Source organism: Pinus tabuliformis, chromosome 7, assembly GCF_031772625.1.
Source record: "Pinus tabuliformis cultivar Carrire ecotype Pingquan chromosome 7, CPIR1, whole genome shotgun sequence".
NCBI lineage: Eukaryota > Viridiplantae > Streptophyta > Pinopsida > Pinales > Pinaceae > Pinus > Pinus tabuliformis.
The window spans coordinates 968706233-968728253 of NC_142293.1; the positions used below are offsets into that span (position 1 = coordinate 968706233).

The following is a 22021-nucleotide window of genomic DNA, read 5'->3' on the forward strand; positions in this document are numbered from 1 at the left end:
TAAAATTTGGATACCATATTAATATAATAATTGATTGATTATTTCATTATATATAAAAATAATAAATTGAGTTGAATTCATTCGGTTGACATCTCCATGCTATTGTAACTGCCCGCAATCCATTCTATTATTTTAGATCGAGATTTGAGCGATGAAGAGTTATATGGATCACGCTCTAGCCCTGAGCCCACTGTTGCACTACCTAGAAGAGCTGGAGAGGATCATAATTTCGTCTGGGTGGTCATATGACCAGCCCCATGAGGAGAACAAGGGTGTGGAACCTACGACCGTGGACATCAAAGAAAAGTCCAAGGAATATGTGTTCTGCATCGACGTTCTAGGCCTGACCAAGTCCGAAAGTTAGGTGTATGTGGAAAAGGAGGTGGTGTTGGTGATAAAATGCCAAGGAGGCAAGCGGAAGCATGATGCGGTTGAGGATGAGGAGGGCTGCAAGTATCTGCGAATGGAAAGAAAAAAAAACCTTAAGTTTGCCAGGAAATTCTTGTTGCTTGGCAATGCCAATGTCGAGGGCATTTCTACATCTTGTGTGGATGGGGTTTTGACCGTTACTGTGCCCAAAATTCCACATGCGATGAAGTCTAAGACAAATCATATTTCTATAAATTGACAATAAAATAGTGTTTTTTCTTAACCCTTCGTGTTTCTTGGTTCTTGAACATGTAAGCAAATGTTGTTCCATTTTTGTTCAATGGAAGGGTTTTTCTGTGTTGGATCTCGTTTGGTTATCATTGTCTGTGGTTATCATTGTTTGCGGGAAGTCTGGTTTTGTAGATGTAATTCCTTTTTATAATTTGGAACAAAGAATTGATCATAAAAAAGCCTCAATAGTTAGTTTAATTCTCGCGAAAACACTTCGCTAACGGGAGGCTATGGGTCAATTCTCCTTGACACACTCAGGCTTAAGCTCTTTGCTAATAATAAGACAGTTGATGTGATCCTTCCGGTGGATCTACATAAATATTTCCTTGGAAAACTATAAAAATAATAAATCAAATTGCATAATATTTTATATAATTAAATTTATTTATATTGTCTTTGGGGTAATAAATCAAATTGCATAATATTTTATATAATTAAATTTATTTATATTGTCTTTGGGGTAGCTCAATTGGTGCTCGAAGTAATTGAGATCCAAGGTTCAAATCTCGTGGGTTGTGACTTAGTTTACCGAGAGGAGGACAAGTCGTAGACCCCGTAACATTTACTAGTAGTTACATGTCAGGTGTGCTGCTAGATTCCTTTGGAATAAAATAACAATAATTTTAAAAATTTAATATATTTATATTTTATAAAACTTATTAATATATTATGTTTTTAATGGGATTAAAGGTCTCAACCAAGTAGTAATGGCTTTGTTAATGATTTTCATTATATATAAAAATAATGAATTAAATTCTTTGAGAAAAAATAATGAAGTAAATTATATAATATTTGTATAATTAAAAAAATAATACTGAAAAAATATTTAAATTTGTTATTATTTTTATGTATTAAGATAATTGGTTTATATTTAATAATCATAATATTAAGTGTAAATAATTTTTTGTCAATTGGGGTCATCTTAAGTAGTTGAGTGGAATGATTGTTATCCAAGCCACTTGAGTTCAAATCTCAACTAATAATATGTTGAGCTTTACTACCATGAAAAATATTGTTGTAATGGATATGGGTTGCCTCCAAAAAGAAAAACATATCTTTAAAATTCAAATTTATATCTAATTTTCTCCTACATATTAGGTCATTCTTTCTTTTCATTAGGAAATAATTATTTTACCATCTTATTTCCTTCTAATGAGAAGAACTCGAGTGTTTTTTTTGTGACTATAAACATGACAACATTGAATTATTCAAAATAGATACCTTCAATTCATCATGTGTCACCCAAACAATGTAATAAGCTTATGGATAAATCTCATGTTGAGAAATGGCAACAAGAAATTCCAGTTTAATTTGTCATTGAATTAAACTGAGAATTAAAATTGAATTCTATTCTCATAGCAACTTGTAAATAGTTAATTAAGTTTAATTAATTTAATTAGCTTAGGAATTTCGAGTTGAAAATCTCTTTGTAGTCATGTATATGTTCTCCCTAAGTTTTAGGGGTTCAGTATGAGTTTAAATTGAGTTGGAAATTAGATCACTCAGTTTACTGAGTTAAGTTCAGTTAAATTAGTTCTAAATTGTTTTTGGAAATAATAGAGGACTAACAGTCAGTTGGTGCACTAATGCATCCACTATTGCTACTCCAGTTAACTGAAGATTCCCTCATGAGAAACTCATGCATGTCAATTATGAGAAAGACCCAGTTGAGACTAGAGTGCAGGGACAATGTACTATCGGTGATATTATTTACTTGAGTGTAAATATCATGCATGCATCAAAGATTGATCCTATGTTTGGATTGTGCAATTTTGGAAGCATGAATTCCCTTTAAATATGGGCTATTCATCCTAGGATTATGCAAGAGATTAGGAGCTTGGAGAGCTGCAGAATTGGTTAAGTGTTGGCCAAGAGCTAGCTTGTGAGCTGAGAGAGTTGAGCATACTTGTGTAGAATTGTTCCAGTGAGAACAAGCTTTGTATCTTCACTCATATTTCTGATATATGCAATACAGATAGCGAGGTTTTAAGCAGGCTTTCCCCATATACATCTTGTGTTATGTGCCATTGATTTATCTTCTTCTTGTTCATATTGTTTTCATCGATCTATTGCCTTCCACTGGTTGAAAGTAGAAGTAGATTCATGTCCTGTGCTTTAGTACATTGCATGAGCTTATGAATCTACAGGATTTTCTACATGGCATCAGAGTTGAAGACAGTATACTATACGAGATTTCGAAGTTTTGAGTTTTGGGTTACAGGTGAAATTCAAATTTGCAATACATACTTCAAGATCGACAGATGGCGTTCTACGGTTTGTGGCTTGAGCATGCCTTAGAAGGCAACTCGAATTTTATAGCATGGAGGGATATAATGGAGGTTGTGCTAGAGGATAATGGCTTGAAGGAATTCGTTGATCAAGAAATTCCTAAGCCAACAGCATCAGATGCACAGAATTTGGCCGAATGGAAGAAGTGTGTGGCGAAGGCGAGGCAGATAATCCTTGAGGGAGTTCGAGACCACATTGTCTCGAGTCTTCATGGCAAGGAAAATCTGTATGCTATGTGGAAAACATTGACTGACTTGTATCAAAACTGCAGGGACCAAAGGAAATTGGCATTGAAGGACAAACTTTGAAAAATCAAAATGGAGAAAGGCGAGACTATTCCAAAATACTTGACCAAGTTCACTCAATGTCTTGATGAACTTGGAAGTTTTGGAATCACCATTGCCGAGGATGAAATGGTGAGTCTTGCTCTTCTAGGACTCCCAAAGAGTTAGCATAGCTATCAGGACTCTGTTAATGGTCGAGAGAAGCTGCCGGATTGGGAACGATTATGGTCGTATTTGATGCAGGAGGAGATCAGGAGGAACACCAGGGATGGCATCAAAGACTGATGATGAAGAGAATTGTGCCTTAGAGATTAAGGCGAAGAAGGGGAAGGGGAAAGCTTCCCATTCCAAATAATATTCTTATCATGGGGGTAAGAAGAAAGACATGATGAAAGTTAAGTGCTTTCTTTTTCATGAGCTGGGCCATTTTGCTACAAATTGTCCACTCAAGAAGCCCAAGAAGAGGTCCTCAAGAGGAACAGCAGGTAAGGCTTTGGCCTCTCAATTCGAATTGGACTTTTCGCTCCTTGCATGCACGGTGTCATCAATGATGGGAAGTGTATGGTACTTAGACAATGGAACTTCATTCCACATGACTGATGACAAAGAGTTATTCAGTGACCTGGAGGAGAAAGATCTCCAGATGCATATCGAGATGGGTGACAATGGGAAGTATAGTGTTACTGGATTGGGCACAATTACTTTTCAGAGGGAGCATGGGGCTTCACTCACCTTGAAGAATGTTATGTATGTGCCCAGGATGAAGAAGAACTTGGTATCTGTTGCCATGCTTGAGGATAGAGGCTATGATGTGATATTCTCGAAAGCCAAGACATTCCTTCAACCCATAGACACAGGTTAAGTAAAGAAGATAGGGATTTGGGTGAAGAATCTCTATAAGATGGAGGTAGAGGAGTGTGTTGCTTTGAGCACAAAAGCAGAAAGGGTGTAGAGCTGAGACGTTGGCGAGTTGTGGCATAGGCGATTGGGCCACTTGCATCATGGGGCTTTGAAGATATTGCAACAGATCTCTACTGGTCTTCCAAAAGGTACACTTGAGCAAGTTGATACATGCAATGGGTGTACTTTGGGAAAATAATCCAAGCCTTCCTTTCACGACAGAGACAGTAGAGCAAAGGCTATTCTAGAGCGAGTCCATTCGGATGTGTGTGGACCATTCCCGACAGCATCCACAACCAAACACAGGTATTATGTTATATTTGTTGATGACTATTTTCGTAAATGCTGGATATTTTTCATGCAGAAAAAAAGGATCAAACTTTCACAAAGTTTCGTGAGTTTAAAGCATTGGTGGAGAACGAGTCTGGCAATAAGGTTAAAGCTCTACGAAGTGATAACAGTGGTGAGTATGTCTCAAATGAGTTTAAGAACTTCTGTGCAGTGGAAGGGATTAAACGAGAGATGACGACACTCCATAACCCTTAGCAGAATGGGGTGGTTGAGAGGAAGAAAAAAAGCATAGTAGGGGCAACAAGGGCAATGTTGCATGATCAGGGCCTACCACTACACTTGTGGGCTGAGGCATGCAACACAATGGTTTATGTTCATAGTCGTAGCCCACATCGAATACTTGAGATGAAGACACTAAAGGAGGCTTATTCCGGTAAGAGGCTAGATGTTGGTCACTTCAAGATTTTTGGGTCATCGGTATATTTCGATGTGACCAAATATGCACGAAAGAAGCATCTGACATCCCTACGAACCACTGTCATCTTGTTGGTCGTGAATAATTTTGATCTGTAACTTCAAATTTGTTTAAAAAAATTGTATTTTTTGTACATGGTGTTTCCTCACCATATCCAAATCCTGGCTTTTCAAAAATCTGGTGGATCCATATCCATTTCTGTTTTTTGGGAACTGAGGTTTTAAATATGATAAAGGGTCATATCATACATCCTGGTGTCAATGTTTAGCCAAAAAAATCAGTGATTTTTTGACCCCTAATAAAATTGCAAAAACTGCAATTGAGCCCAAGGATCTAGGACCTAATTTAAGTTAACTTTTCAACTTTTTTCCTTCATTTTACAAACAACGAGCATGGTTTGGAGCAATGTTGATAATATCATTGATATATCAGTGATATTTGATGCTTGTCGACCAACAAGATGACAGTGGTTCGTAGGGATGTAAGATTCGATGAGGAGAAGGCTTGAGAGGGAGCTTAAGCTACATGCAGATGAGGATCTTTTAGCTCCTAAGGTTGAGGAGCCTCAGATTGATGTGGAGCAGCCACATGCAGAGGATTCAGGAGTGGAGACATCCACTCAGGCAGAGTCTGCCAAAGAGGGAAGAAAGCGCACCAGAGAGGCTGATAGATTGTTAGATGATGCGCGGGAGAATGTGGGAGCACCCACTTCTTAGCGTAGGTAGAGGAGGTCACCTGAGAGGTACACTGGATACATTGCTCTTATGAGCGAAAGTGTTGTGATAGAGTCATCTTCTTTTAAGGAAGCAGTGCAGCAGCCAGTTTGGGTTGATGCCATGGTGGAGGAGTATGACTCCATAGTTCATAACAGTGTTTGGGATGTGGTCCCAAGACCGGAGGACAAGTCAGTGGTGAGCTCCCATTGGCTTTACAAGGTAAAGAAAGTTGTAGATGGTAGTGTGGAGAATCATAAGGCTAGATTTGTGGCCCATGGCTTTTCACAGGTAGAGGGGATTGACTATGATGAGACCTTTGCTCCTATTGCAAGGTACTCATCAATCAGATCTATATTGGCACTATCAGCACAGATGGGTTGGAAGATACATCAGATGGATGTGAAGACAACCTTCCTTAATGGCATGATTGAGGAAGAGGTGTACATAGAGCATCCTGAAGGTTTTGAGACCTTTGACCGTGAGTTGCATGTGTGTCGGCTCAAGAGAGCGTTGTATGGGTTGAAGCAAGCACCCCGTGCTTGGTACACTAGGATAGATAACTACTTCACCGGGTTGGGCTTCACGAAGAGTGAAGTGGATGTGAACCTGTACCACATAGTGGTGGAAGGTAAATTGTTGATCATTGTACTTTATGTTGATGATCTCATACTGACAGGTGATGATCAATTCATCAAATCTTGCAAGGAGGACCTTGCAAGAGAGTTTGAGATGAAGGACATGGGGCTCATGCATTACTTTCTTGGCATGGAGGTTTGACAGGGATATGGTGAGTTGTTTGTGTCTCAGGGCAAGTATGCCAACGAGATACTCAGGGGATTCCACATGGAGAGCAGCAAACCCATGGAGACTCCTCTAACAAGTAACTGGAGGAAGGAGGATGCTACTTCAGGGGAAGTAGTGGAAGCTAATGTTTACAAGGAGATTGTGGGTTCATTCATGTACTTGGTGAACACACGACCAGATATGTGCTATGCAGTTAACCATCTTAGTTAAGCGATGGTTAGGCCTACCAAGCTGTATTGGAAGGCGACAAAGCATGTGTTGAGATACCTCAGGGGAACTTCTCAGTATGGATTATGGTACAGATGGACAGAGGGAGTGAAGCTTCAAGGCTTCACCGATGCAGATTGGGCAGGGAGTCCATCCGACAAGAAGAGCACATCAGGAGGGATCTTCAGTATTGGGTCAGCGACAGTTTCTTGGTACAACAGGAAACAAAGATCGATTGCACTCAGTTTGGAAAAGGCAGAGTACATGGTTGCGAGTCAAGCAACATGTGAGGCCATCTGGATGAGGAAGATCCTAGTTGGTTTGTTTGGTCAACAAATGGATCCAACTGTGATTTACTACGATAATTAGAGTTGTATCAAACTCTCTAAAAATCTAGTTTTTCATGATCGGTCCAAGCATATTGATATCCGATATCATCATCTCAAATATTGTGTATTGAGGTGGATTATGTTGTTAGAGTACATTTCCACGGAGGAGCAAGATGCTAACATTTTGACAAAGGCATTGTCAAGATGTAAATTCGAGATTCACAAAGAGAGGATCAGGGTAGCTAATAATCCCTTTCTTGTTGGAGGGAGTGTTGAGAAATGGAAACAAGAAATTCCAATTTAATTTGTCGTTGAATTAAACTGAGAATTAAAATCGAATTCTATTCTCATAACAATTTGTAAATAGTTAATTAATTTTAATTAACTTAATTAGCATGGAATTTCGAGTCGGAAGTCTTTTTGTAGTCATGTATATGTTCTCCCTAAGTTTTAGGGGTCCAGTATGAGTTTAAATTGAGTTGGAAATTAGATCACTCAGTTCACTGAGTTAAGTTTAGTTAAATTAGTTTTAAATTGTTTTTGGAACTAATAGAGGACTAACAGTTAGTTGGTGCACTAATGCATCCACTAGTGCTACTCCAATTAAATTAAGATTCCCTCATGAGAAACTCGTGCATGTTGATTATGAGAAAGACCTAGTTGAGACTAGAGAGCAGGGATAGTGTACTATCAATGGTATTATTTATTGGAGTGTAAATATCATGCATGCATCAGAGATTGATCCTATGTTTGGATTGCGCAGTTTTGGAAGCATGAATTCCCTTTAAATATAAGCTATTCATCATAAGAATTATGCAAGAGATTAGGAGCTTAGAGAGTTGCAGAATTAGCTAAGTGTTGGCCAAGAGTTAGCTTGTGAGCTAAGAGACTTGAGCATACCTGTGCAGAATTTTTCTAGTGAGAACAAGCTTTGTATCTTCACTCATATTTTTGATATATGCAATATAGATAGTGAGGTATTGAGCAGTGGATTTCCCCATATACGTCTTGTGTTATGTGCCATTGGTTTATCTTCTTCTTGTTCATATTGTTTTCATCGATCAATTGGCTTCCTCTGGTTGAAAGTAGAAGTAGATTCTTGTCCTGTGCTTTAATACATTGCATGAGCTTGTGAATCTACAGGGTTTTCTACATCTCTAGCAATTTGGTGGCCATAATGAAGTTTTTTAATTTTTTCAAAAAGATGTGATACTTCCCATTTTTTGAGAACTTTGGCTTACTATAATAAAGGATATATTTACAAATAAGGCTTGGTCCAATGGACATATCAATTTTTTACCTATATTTGATGTTCAAAATACTCAATGATAGATTTTTTCCAGTGTCAAATTCCACCATTGATCCCACTCCAAAGGCAAAACACACCACTTCTTTCCATTGAATATATCTTCAAATCAACCTACTATGATGAACTATCAAAACCTACATTCTCAACCCAATATTATGTAGGTGTCACTCCTTGAAGTATCATTTTATGCCAAAAACTTTAGCTACATTAAAATAGTTTTATATAGATATAAGGGAATTAAGAAGGTTCTTGTAGGGATCTATTTTTTTTTTTAAATAAGCATCTTCTATGGAGTGCGCACTCTAAATAAAATTTAAGTTCCATGTGTTTAGAAAGGACATTTCTAAACTCTACAAAATCTCTTTAAGAAGAAATCACGAAAAAATACATCAAAGACCTAGTTGGTGAAGGAATCAAGGAGCAAGATCATTTAATAAAGTGAATGAATCCACAAAGTGAGTGGAAGTTGAAAATGAAAAAGAGCCTCCTACCATTCAAAATTTTCTAAGGGAGATCCCTCTAATTATTATTCCTTATAAGGACAAGTAAGAATGGGGTTTATTGATTTGTTAAAAACGCATACCATCATTCTCGTTAGGGTTGAGGAAAACACTCACAATAATTCTCATTTTGATGTAGTTTTCCCAACAACTACAATTAAAGATTTGATTGTTTTAATAGTATTGTAACTAATTGTAACATGTTGTTATACTTTATTGTAAGTTATTGGTTGGATTGTAATTTAAGGATAGCTTAGGTTTGATTTATTGTACTTTCTAAAAATTATATAATAATATATGTAATTTTACTTCTAAATTTTTTACAATTAAAAATAATACTATGGAAGCCTCCTTTTCATTTCTTCAACATTCTCATTCACTTATTTAGGGGATATGCTATTTCACTAGAACATTTTGTAGTCAAGGCTAGAAATTTTACTTTCGAAACAGAAAATATCTTTGACCTTGAAGAAATTGTACATATACCTTCTTGAGAGATACCTCCTTTGCACAATACAAAGCACACATTTTCTACATAATTTGTTTACTATGCTACAATCCAGTTATTTCTTTCACCATGTTGCTCTATCATAAGAAAGAACCTTGTTGATATTGAAATTTTGGAAATCTAATAAATTGGGTTTATTTCTAAGCAATCGAATTTTATGGTTTCCATCAATATCTACTTTGAGTTACAATCCCAATTAATTGTTAACTTTCTTAGAAAATACATAATGAAATCCTACCATAGCATAATTACATATAATAATAATAATAATGTAAGTGCCCACTTCCCTCCTTGAGTAAGGTCAATGGTTCGACAACAAACCCTAAGCAGTTCCCACTTAACCTTTATAATCATGCATCTACCTGTAATTTTCATTTATCAATTTAAAAGTAACTTGAATTTGGGCCAAGATGTCTCTATATAATATCATTGTTGCTTTATAATTTGGGGCCACTACCATTTCGCTAAGCCATTTTTGCATGGTGTTTTTATAGTAACTCTTTAGGAATTGATTGTATGTTCATTGGGAAGGACTAATTTGTCATTAAAAATGATACTAAGTGATTCCAATAAATGAGAAAAGAATTAATTTACCTATGAGGTGTATATCAATTGGTTTGTGTGGGGTTTAATCTCCATCATGTCACTGTTTCAAATCTCATGGGAGGGGTTGAAGGTGGGAGACAATTGTCGGGGATAAAAATTGTCTCATGGGACATCTAAGTTCGACCAAGCCTCACACAATCCTTATGATAATGTCCCATAGGTGGGAAGATCATTATTCCATCCAACCTTGGGACTGGCCTCAACCTAGTTGGAAGAAAATAGAAAGAAAGGATATAATTAATTTGATTGAACTTTAGAAATAAAAAAGTTCAAGCATTAAAAAATACAAGGTTTCAAGCTATGTTGGCTTTCAATAACAAGCTTCCATAATCTATGTGCCTATATTGTGAGAAAATGCCCAAAAATGTAAAGATACCATAAAACACCAAAAACAAAGAGTTGATGCTGTAGAAATTTGAATAATATAACACTTATTCACAGAGATTATCCTGATTATACACTATTTGTGGAATGCATGCATAATATATAACCTCATCTACGTTGATCATCAATTTGCGGAATTAAGAACAATCGCATGCGCACATTGAAACATCAATCACACGTATCAACACAGTATGTAATGGGGAAATCATACAGCTGAGAACCAGCAACTATCTGTATATTATAATGATAGAGAACATGTAATAATACATAGTATAATACTCCTCATAAGTACTCAGTACTATCTCCACATGCTACACACAAACTAGCTCAGATCTGAACAAGTCACGGGTTCAAATCTCCTCCACTGTTTTCCTGTGTCTACTGTGCAATCCAAGTTGAGAATAGATCAGATCCAAGTTCGAATTCCCTTTGCTTGTATTGCGCAATCCTCATTGGCAATCTCAATCAATGATTGTGCAAATCTCATGCACAGCTATAGTCACAACTGATAGTAGTCTCACCCTTTCACCCACCTCTAACACTTGTCTCCACTGAACTGTCCATGCACTGAGTTAACTGATGTATTCTTTAGTTGATTTATGAGTTAATAATTAGTGAATTAATTAATAATTAATTCACATCACTCATCACTAGTGTATTTGGCAGTTAGACTAAATACAACTAGTTCAACTAAGTCAAATTGAACATAACTCCATCAACTCCTCAATCAACTCCACCAAACTCAATCACTTGAGTTATAATTGAAGTCCATCATGCAATAGTTCAACTAACCCATAGGAAAAGCGTATTTCCTTCTGGCATTTGCATGTGCCACATCCGTAGCTCGAACTGAAGTGCTGCAAGAGGATAAGATAATGTTTATAGTCCAAATATTATTAAGAGCTAATAATATTCGACTGTTCTATTTTTAGACTGGAAGTCTAAAAATAGACTCTCCCCATATGTCTAAAAATAGACTTTGTGCCAAAAATAGCCTGCGGGCCCACTTAGTGAAGGCGACTTCTTTTCACTAAGCTCCATCATCTTGTTGCATTTTCAACACTCCCACTCAACAAGATATGGATTATCTGCAACCCCTATCCTGCCTCTGTGGTATTCGAATTTCCTCTTGGTGAGCGCCTTCGTCAAGATATCAGCATCTTGATCCTCTGTGGGAATGTATGAAAGTAACATGATTCTCCGCTGCACACAATCTCTGATATGATGGTACCTGATGTCGATGTGCTTGGATCTATCATGAAATACTGGATTAGCCGAGAGTTTAATGCAACTCCGTTTACCACAATAAATCACAGTAGGCTCCAAGTGTGACCCGAACAACCCGACCATGATCTTCCACATCCATATAGCCTCGCATGCAACCAAACTTGCTGCCATATACTCGGCCTCTGTTGAAATAAGTGCCACGGATCTTTGCTTCCTGCTGTACCAAGAAACTGCTATCAACCCGATACTGAAGATCCCTCCAGATGTGCTCTTTCTGTCCATTGGGCTCCCTGCCCAATATGCATCCATGAAGCCACATAACTTCACCTCATCCTCCTGTCTGTACCACAATCCATATCCCAATGTGCCTCTGAGATAGTGCAATACATGCTTGCCTGCCTTCCTGAAGAGCTTGGTTGGCTTAACCATAGCTTGTGAAAGCTGGTTAACAGCATAGCATGTATCGGGTCGTGTATTGACCAGATACGTATGTGACCCCACCAGCTGTCGATAAACAATGGCATCCACTACCTCCGCTGAAGTAGCATCCTCCTTCCTCCAACCTCCAGGAAGAGGAGTATCAACAGGCTTGCAACCATGCATGTTGAATTTCTCCAGTATCTCTCGGGAATACTTGCCCTGAGAAACAAATAGTCCATCACTGCGCTGCCAAATTTCCAATCCCAAGAAATAATGAAGGAGGCCCAAGTCCTTCATCTCAAACTCTCTAGCAAGATCCTCCTTGCATGAAAGTATCAACAACTCATCTCCCGTCAAAATCAAATCATCTACATAAAGTACAATGATCAGCAACTTACCCTCCACCACAATCTCATATAGGTTAGGATCCGCCTCACTCTTGGAGAATCCAAGTCCAATGAAATAACTATCTATCTGTGTGTACCAAGCACGAGGTGCTTGTTTCAACCCATACAGCGCTCTCTTGAGCCTGCACACATGCGACTTGCTGCTGAAGATCTCGAAACCTTTGGGCTGCTCTATGTACACCTCCTCCTCAATGACTCTGTTGAGGAACGCAGTCTTCACATCCATCTGATGGATGTGCCACCCCATCTGCGCTGAAAGAGCAAGAATCGTCCGTATGGAAGAATACCTTGCGACAGGTGCAAAGGTCTCCTCATAATCGATCCCCTCTATTTGTGAGAAGCCTCGGGCAAAAAATCTTGCCTTGTACTTCTCCACACTCCCATCAGCTGCTTGCTTCACTTTGTAGATCCATCTCGAACCCACCATTGATTTCCCCTCCGGTCTTGCGACAATCTCCCATGCACTGTTTCTGACAATCGAATCATACTCTTCCACCATGGCATCTACCCATGCGGGATCCTCCACAGCTTCCTCGAAAGAGGATGGCTCAGTCACGACACATTTGCTCACAAGAGCCATGTATCTAGTGTACCGATCAAGTGACTGTCTCTGTCTGCGCTGTGTTGTAGGTGGTCCTACAACCTTCTCTGCATCTTGAGCCAGTCGCTCAGCTTCTGTAGTGCGCTTTTGCCCTCTGATGGTTGGCGCTGCATGAGTGGCCTCTTCCACTCCATGAACTTCATCTTGTGGCTGATCCACATCCTGAAGCTCATCCTTAGGAACTAATAGATCCTCATCTGCATGCAAGTGTGGCTCCCTCTCAAGCGAACACTTCATGGCTTTCTCCTCTTGAAATTTAATATCCCGTCGCACAACAGTCTTGCAACTGTCTGGAAAATACACACGATAGTTGTGGGGCATATCAATGTACCCCACAAATATCCCAACCTCTGCGGTTGGCTCCAACTTCTTCCTGGCATCCTTCGTCACATGCATGTAAACAGGGGAACCAAAAATCCTCAAATGGGAAATATCACGCCTCTTACCAGAATAAGCCTCCTCGGGTGTACTCATGCCAAGTATCTTGTGAGGACAACAGTTCTGCACATATACTGCAGTATTGCATGCCTTTGCCCACAAGTGAAGGGGTAGGCCCTGATCATGCAACATTGCCCGTGCAGCACCCACAATCGTTCTGTTCTTCCGCTCAGCAACCCCGTTCTTCTGTGGGTTATGGGGAGCTATGAGCTCTCTTCGAATCCCTTCTGCGTTGCAGAAGTCCTTGAACTCGCCAAAGATTAATTCACCACCATTGTCGCTCCTAAGAGCCTTCACCTTCTTCCCCGATTCCTTCTTGACCAGTGCTTTGAACTCACAGAACTTTGAGTATGTCTCGCTCTTCTTCTGCATGAAGAATATCCAACACTTTCGAGAGAAATCATCAACAAAGATCACATAGTACTTGTGCTTTGCTGTCGAAGCTACTGAGAAAGATCCACACACGTCTGTGTGAATTCTCTCAAGGATCGTTGTGGCGCGACTATCCTTCTCGTGAAAGGTGGCTTTCACAAATTTTCCCAAAGTACACCCCTTGCACTGATCTGACTGCACAAGAGTGCCTTTAGGAAGCCCAGTAGAAATCTGCTACAGTATCTTCAAGGCTCCACGGTGAAGGTGGCCCAATCTTCGGTGCCACAACTCACCATCATCCCGACTCACCAATCCTTCTGCCTTGCATGCCATTGCTGCGCAACCATCTACATGCAATTGATAAAGGTTCTTGACTCGAACCCCTATCTTCCGGGTTTCTCCAGTTGTCTTACTACGCAGGAAAGCCTTTCCCTCGCTGAAGACAACATCATATCCCTTGTCTTCTAACATCGCCACAAAGATAAGATTCTTCTTCAATCCTGGAACATGCATCACTTCCTTCAATACGAAGGGTTTACCAGACTCCCTCTCAAAGGAAATGGTACCGATACCAGTTGCACTGTATCTACCATCATCGCCCATCTCGATGTGCACTCCAAGATCTTTCTCATCCAGATTAGAAAACAAATCTCGATCTCCTGTCATGTGAAAAGACACGCCACTACCCAAGAACCATATCGATCCCATCACAATTGATACCAAGCATGTGATCAGTGAAAAATCCAGCTCAAACTATGAGGCTAAGGCCTCTCCCGCTGCAGATCTGGCAACTTGCTTATTTTTCTTCTTCTACGGACAATTTTGTCTGTGCTAGTGATAGTGAAATCACTTCACCTTGGACATGTCCTGCTTCTTGCCTTCTGCACTGGAATGAGAAGCTTTCTTGTTCTTCCCCTTCTTTGCTTTAGCAGCCAAAGCACAATTTTCTTCGTCAGATGCCTTTGATGAAGATTTGTCCCTAGTATTCCCCCTGATCTCCTCTTGCACAAGATCAGACCAAAGTCTCTCCCATCCTGGCAATTTCTCCCGACCATTGATAGATTCCTGATAGGAATGCCAACTCTTTGGAAGACCAAGGAGAGCCAAGCTCACCAAGTCCTCATCATCGACAGTCACCCCCACACTTCCTAGCTCATCCTGACATTGGGTGAACTTCATGAGATACTTGGGCATACCGTCTCCTTTCTCACACTTAATGTTTCTGAGTTTATCCTTGAGCGCCAACTTCCTCTGGTCGCTCTTGCTTTGGAATAAATCTGTCAACGCTTTCCACATCAAGTATGGAGAAGCCTTTCCATGCAGGCTAGATACAATGTGATCCTTCACTCCCTCCAACAGAATCCTTTGACACTTTGTTGTCTTCTTTTGCCAAGCCTCAACTTGAGCAGCATCAGTAGGCTTTGGGACCTCAGCATCTATTAACTCCTTCAACCCATTGTCATCTAACACTGCCTCCATCCTGTCTTTCCATGCAATATAATTCGAGCTACCTTTAAGGGCATACTCCAATCGCAATCCGTTGAAAGACATTTCAACTTCGACACCAAGAAAACACTGCTGCAAATTCGAATTCCACCAGCTCAAAACTCAACTGCTCCTGATCTAAAATTCGTGAGAACAAAGTATTTCTCGTACAAAGATCTACTGTATGGGCATTTACCGGATATCTCACCTTCCAAAATAAGGATGAATCCAGAGGCTACCTAGCCCGATTACAGACTCTGCCTGAAGAAATAAAATGTAATCACTTTCTGAATAATAGATCTGATGATCAACTTCGCTCCGATACCATGTAGAAATTTTGAATAATATAACACTTATTCACAGATATTATCCTGATTATACACTATTTGCGGAATGCATGCATAATAAATAACCTCCTCTACGTTGATCATCAATTTGCGGAATTAAGAACAATCGCATGCGCACATTGAAACATCAATCAACATATCAACACAGTATGTAATGGGGAAAGCATATAGTTGAAAACCCTCAACTATATGTATATTATAATGATAGAGAACATGTAACAATACATAGTACAATACTCCTCACAAGTACTCAATACTATCTCCACATGCTACACACAAACTAGCTCAGATCTGAACAAGTCACGGGTTCAAATCTCCTCCACTGTTTGCCTGCCTCTACTATGCAATCCAAGTTGAGAATAGATCATATCCAAGTTCAAATTCCCTTTGCTTGTACTGCGCAATCCTCATTGGCAATCTCAATCAATGATTGTGCAAATCTCATGCACAGCTATAGTCACAACTGATAGTAGTCTCACCCTTTCACCCACCTCTAACACTTGTCTCCACTGAACTATCCATGCACTGAGTTAACTGATGTATTCTTTAGTTGATTTATGAGTTAATAATTAGTGAATTAATTAATAATTAATTCACATCACTCATCACTAGTGTATTTGGCAGTTAGACTAAATACAACTAGTTCAACTAAGTCAAATTGAACACAACTCCATCAACTCCACCAAACTTAATCACTTGAGTTCTAACTGAAGTCCATCATGCAATAGCTCAAATAACCCATAGGAAAAGCATATTTCCTTCTGGTAGTTGCATGTGCCACATCCGTAGCTCGAACTGAAGTGCTGCAAGAGGATAATACACTGTTTATAGTCCAAATATTATTAAGAGCCAATAATATTCGACTGTTCTATTTTTAGACTGTCAGTCTAAAAATAGACTCCGCCCATATGTCTAAAAATAGAGGTCCATCTATTTTTACCAACATGAACAATCATCCATAAATAGCATCCTGCAACTCATAGACCATGATCCATATGTCTAAAAATAGACTTTGCACCAAAAATACCCTGCAGGCCCACTTAGTGAAGGCGACTTCTTTTCACTAAGATCCATCATCTTGTTGCATTTTCAACATATGCTTAAATTATTTATATCAAGAAATAATTGATTCTTTTTTCAAAGGAGGAAGGAAATCCCACAACCCAAATAGGCATAATAATTGCTTGAAGACAACACCCTTCTCCTAAGTTCATTTGGATATCAAATCTCATTTTATCATCTCTAATCATGAATTTGTGTTCTGTGTTCTCTCTCATCTCTAATCATGGATTTGTGCTCTCTCTGACTAGCCTCGGCCTAGTTGGAAGAAAATAGAAAGAAAGGATATAATTAATTTGATTAAAATTTAGAAATAAAAAAGTTCAAGCATTCAAAAATACAAGGTTTCAAGCTATGTTGGCTTTCAATAACAAGCTTCCTTAGTCTATGTGCCTATATTGTGAGAAAATGCCCAAAAATTTAAAGATACCATAAAACACCAAAAACAAAGAGTTGATGCTTAAATTATTTATATCAAGAAATAATTGATTCTTTTTTCAAAGGAGGAAGGAAATTCCACAACCCAAATAGGCATAATAATTGCTTGAAGATAACATCCTTCTCCTAAGTTCATTTGGCTGTCAAATCTCATTTTATCTCTAATCATGAATTTGTGTTCTGTTTTCTCTCTCATCTCTAATCATGGATTTGTGCTCTCTCTGACTGGCCTCAACCTAGTTGGAAGAAAATAGAAAGAAAGGATATAATTAATTTGATTTAACTTTAGAAATAAAAAAGTTCAAGCATTCAAAAATACAAGGTTTCAAGCTATGTTGGCTTTCAATAACAAGCTTCCTTAATCTATGTGCCTATATTGTGAGAAAATGCCCAAAAATGTAAAGATACCATAAAACACCAAAAACAAAGAGTTGATTCTTAAATTATTTATATCAAGAAATAATTGATTCTTTTTTCAGAGGAGGAAGGAAATCCCACAACCCAAATAGGCATAATAATTTCTTGAAGATAACATCCTTCTCCTAAGTTCATTTGGCTATCAAATCTCATTTTATCATCTCTAATCATGAATTTGTGTTCTGTGTTCTCTCTCATCTCTAATCATGGATTTGTGCTCTCTCTCTCGTTCTCTCACACACACATCTCTAATCATGGATTTGTCTCTCTCTCTCTCTCTCTCTCTAATCATGGATTTGTTCCTTCTCTCTCTCTCTCATCTCTAATCATGGATCTCTCTCTCTCTCTCTCTCTCTCTCTCTCTCTCTCTCTCCCTCCCCCTCTCTCTATTTCTCTCTCTCTCATCTCTAATCATGGATTTTCTCTCTCTCTCATATCTAATCATGGATTTCTCTCTCTCTCTCTCTAATCATGGATTTGTTCCCCCCCTCTCTCATCTCTAATCATGGATTTTCTCTCTCTCTCTCTCTCCCTCTCTCTCTCTAATCATGGAGAGAGAGAGAGAGAGAGATCAAATCCTCTCCATAGTGTCGGTATCTTCATCCCTCCGTCAGAGATCAAATCCTCTTGTTGCATTACATATTAGGCGTCCCTCTCAGTCAGCTGCATTCCATTAGGAGCATGGATCATCTGACGGTAGTGTCTTGTTGTACATTTTCCCTCGTGTCTTTTACCCGCTGGCCCATTTTCATTCATCAAAATCATATGCAGTCACCTTTTTGTCTTTAAAATTCCAAGAGTCATTTTAGGGTTTCACTTCCATTAGGTCTAGGGTTTCATCAAAAAGGTCTCCAAATGTCCAATAACAGTCAACAGGCACATGAGGTGGTTAAATAAAGTTCCAGTACCAATAAATTTCACTCAAAAATGTATTTTTCAGTTCTTCATATGTAAATCACTTCAGAAGCAACCCTGGTCACCTTGACAAGCTTCAGTAGCTCCATCCCCTGCAAAGCAAACACAAATCAAGTCATTCAGTTCATCAAAGGGCTCAAATAAAGTGAAAAGCTAAAAAACAAGAGTTAAAAGTAAAGTCACATTGCAAACATTATAAAAGTGGGTTTTTATGAATCAAAAATTAGAAATCTCCTTGTATATAAATCATTTTCTCAATTCAAAAACTCATTTTCATTCAAAGGACAAGATTGAGCAAAGTGAAGGTTGTGTTTGAGCAAAGGAAGTGAAATTGGAGAGAAACTGTCCAAATTTGGAGGCGTGGCACACTGGGTGAGTGGCGCGGCGCGTATTAGAGGCGCGGCGCACTGGGTGAGTGGCACGGCACGTACAAGGGGCGCAGTGCACTGGGTGAGTGGCGTGACACATAGAATCGCTCTCCTCAGTGTTAAATTGCACTGGCGCAGCGCACACAGGAGGCGCGGTGCGTTGGGTTTGAGGCACGGCGCATAGAGCTGCCAAGCCCGTTTCTCTCAAAAACTCCCTCAAATTGTCAAAATCACTCAAAACTTCCAGTGTGCAAGTAAGTTAAACCCTCTTCCTTGCTAGTGAAGGAATTTTTCATACAATTTATGATGGTAATGTAAAAGAAAAATCAAACCCTACTTCCTTGTCATTTCTCAAAAAATATTGCCTAGGGTTTGTAATTCTCATTTTGCTGCCAAGTCTATTCTTCCACTCCTTCATTTTTTTCACTCCTTCACTCATTTTCTTAGCTTATCCACCCATTCCCTAACTCCCATATTCACTCATCCCTATCCCCAATTCCCATTTTCCTAAATCCTAACTATAAATCCCCAAACCCTAATCGTTGTCCCTAAAGCTTACATATCACTCCCTAATCCCCTGTTTCCCAAACAAAACCCTACCCTAACAGTACCAAGATCACTCATACTCTCTCCCTTCACAGTCCCTCATATACTTTTCCCTTGGTGGCAGAAAATCAAAAACACCATAAATCTCCTACTTCTCATCAAGAAAACTCACCCACTAGTAAACATGGAGTCTGATCCTTCATATGACCGTGATGAAGAGACACACAGTGATTCTCCTACAGAGGTACATGCACCTAGGAGACCTCATAAAGGTGGCAAACATATACGGGAGGAACCTACTACCCTTGCTGAGCTACAAGCCTGCCCTCTCGCTATCACATGCTTCCAACACCAATCTTGCTATGAGTTCTGTGAGATGGTTACTAGAGTTCAGTATCATCATGAGTTGGCCTGGTTGTTTGTGCTTCATCTACATAATGGCAAAACTACTCTAGCTGGTGTAACATTCACTTTAACGCTAGAATCTATTTCTCTAGCAACCGACATTCCTAATATTGGAGAGCAATGGAACAAAAGGTAGCAAATTGACAGGGAATATTATGAACCATACATCAAGCCTGGTTATTTGAGACAACTCAGCAGAGTTTTTCCCTTTCGATACCTCAAAGATTCATATGCTCCTTTAATGAAACTGACAATGAAATATTTCACCTGTGAGGGCCGGTTTTCTCACCTATATGCCTATCATATCAGGTTGCTGATGCACTTTACTAGGGTGAGAATGATGAATCTCCCCTACTTCATGTGCCAAAATATTGAGAAGATGACCACCTTAGTACAACACAAGACTCCTCAGCAGCAATTCAACAGTATATATCATTTTGCTCTCATTAAAATTGTGGTCATGCATCAGCTTGGTTTGCAGAGCATCTCATGGGAGGACTTCATTTCTCGTGAGTTCTTCATAGCTCCTCAGGGACCTCCAGAGGTTTTGCATGAGACAGGTGGACCTTCATATCAGCAGGAGGGTCATGAGACACAGACCGTTAGTATGCCGGTGTTTATCACCTATCAAAAGGGCACTAGACGGTTGTTTGCAGCAGCAAAGCGAGTATTATCTCCACCCAGGGTGGAAGGGGTCTCGCTTCCTTCATCAGCACAACAGGTTTAGGACAAAGGCAAGAGGCCATTACAGGATGAGGGGCCTTCAGGTGAGCAGGAGACTGATTTCATTCTCATTGAGGGTGATGACACTGATTTGGGCCCACAAAGCTCAAAACTCAAAGAGGTCATCCAGGAGCAACATGCGGATATCAATGCTTTGTCCCTCAACTTGGAAAGGGCTAAGTGGATAATAAAGTACCTGGAGCAAAGAAACAAGCAGCTTGAGGATCAGCAAGTGATTATGGAGTTGCAAAACATACAAGAGAACTGCTAAGCTGCTAAAAGGAGGAAGGTGGAGCTCACATCACTGGCGCAAGAAATCAATGCCGATCGAGAATCATGGCTTGAAAGAGCTAATATCCACTTAGAAAGGTTGTTAGAGAAGGCCAACAGGGAGAAGACATTGTTGAGGCATATGGATTATCATTACATGGCGAGAAACAAAGTCTGCAAGGCAAGAATCAGGAGCTTAAAAGCAAAATTGAAGAGGGCATCGAGGAGGCGAAAGGAGCACGATAGACTTCAGATATTGGTTGAGGATTCCTTGGCCCAACACAATATTGATGGAGGAGGCTAACCCCAAACTTCAAAAAATTTGGGTCACTTTTTGCATTTTTGAAAATTTTGGGCTAAAACACAGAATTTTCTGCCCTATGCGCCGCGCCACCTGGTGCTCGATTTTGATGGGAGCCTCCAAATGACAAAAAATCAACATTTTTGGATTTGGCATGAAAAAATATGCTTTCCTACCAATGGCCAAGAAATTTTTACAGGTTTTGAGCCCTCAAGAAGGTCAAAAACACTCAAAAGATGACCTTACTGCCCCTATTTTGACACATAGGAAGTAGTGTTTGGAGAACTTAGTTTTGGAGGGAAAATGGAGGCCAAATTCAAAAATTCCACTTGGGTTGGAAAGTAGACAGGAATACCTTTCGAACAAGCACACTTGGAGCAAATTTGGACACCGGGAAGGCCTCCAAAAGTGGCTACAAACAGGCACTACGCATAGGGAAATCAGTGCGGCGCATTGGGTAAATTTTGCTCAGTTTGACCAAGAATACTCTGTTTTTCGCCTAACTACTTGACAATTTGACTTTTCTCCTTCTTAATGTCAAACTTATGATGTAATTTAATGTAAATGGATGGATCTTGATGTAAATATGTCAAATTTTCACTCATGGAGGTAGATTCATCTATAAAAAAGTTGTTTGCAACTGAATGAATCAGTTCCCTAGTTTCTAGAGGCATGTTGTTCCACTGCCTAATTTCTAGTTCTCAGTTTAGAATTAGTTGGAACAGCTCCTAAACTTGTGAGCTCGACCCCTAGAGGCTAGGATGAGCTATGGTTTGTCTATATCTTGTGATTTTTCAGTCATTAGCATGGTTGGACTTTTGAGAAAGCTTGGAGCTTCATTGTATATTCATATCAGCAGTTTTGGCTAAGGAATAGAGACCAGGGTTTGCAGCACTCTTTGGGATTCATGTGGCATTTTGTTTTGGTATAGTGCTTTCTTCTGTAATTGTGAATTTACTTATGTGTTATGTATGCCATTATCTATCTTGTTTCTTCTTAACTAAATCAAACAAGGGTAAA

The 22021-nt window shown here is 39.3% G+C and overlaps 1 pseudogene; it reads left to right on the plus strand.

The window, feature by feature from the left end:
• Positions 1 to 151: 151 nt before the first annotated feature.
• On the plus strand, positions 152 to 628 carry LOC149250835 (17.4 kDa class III heat shock protein-like; annotated as a pseudogene).
• Positions 629 to 22021: the final 21393 nt, after the last annotated feature.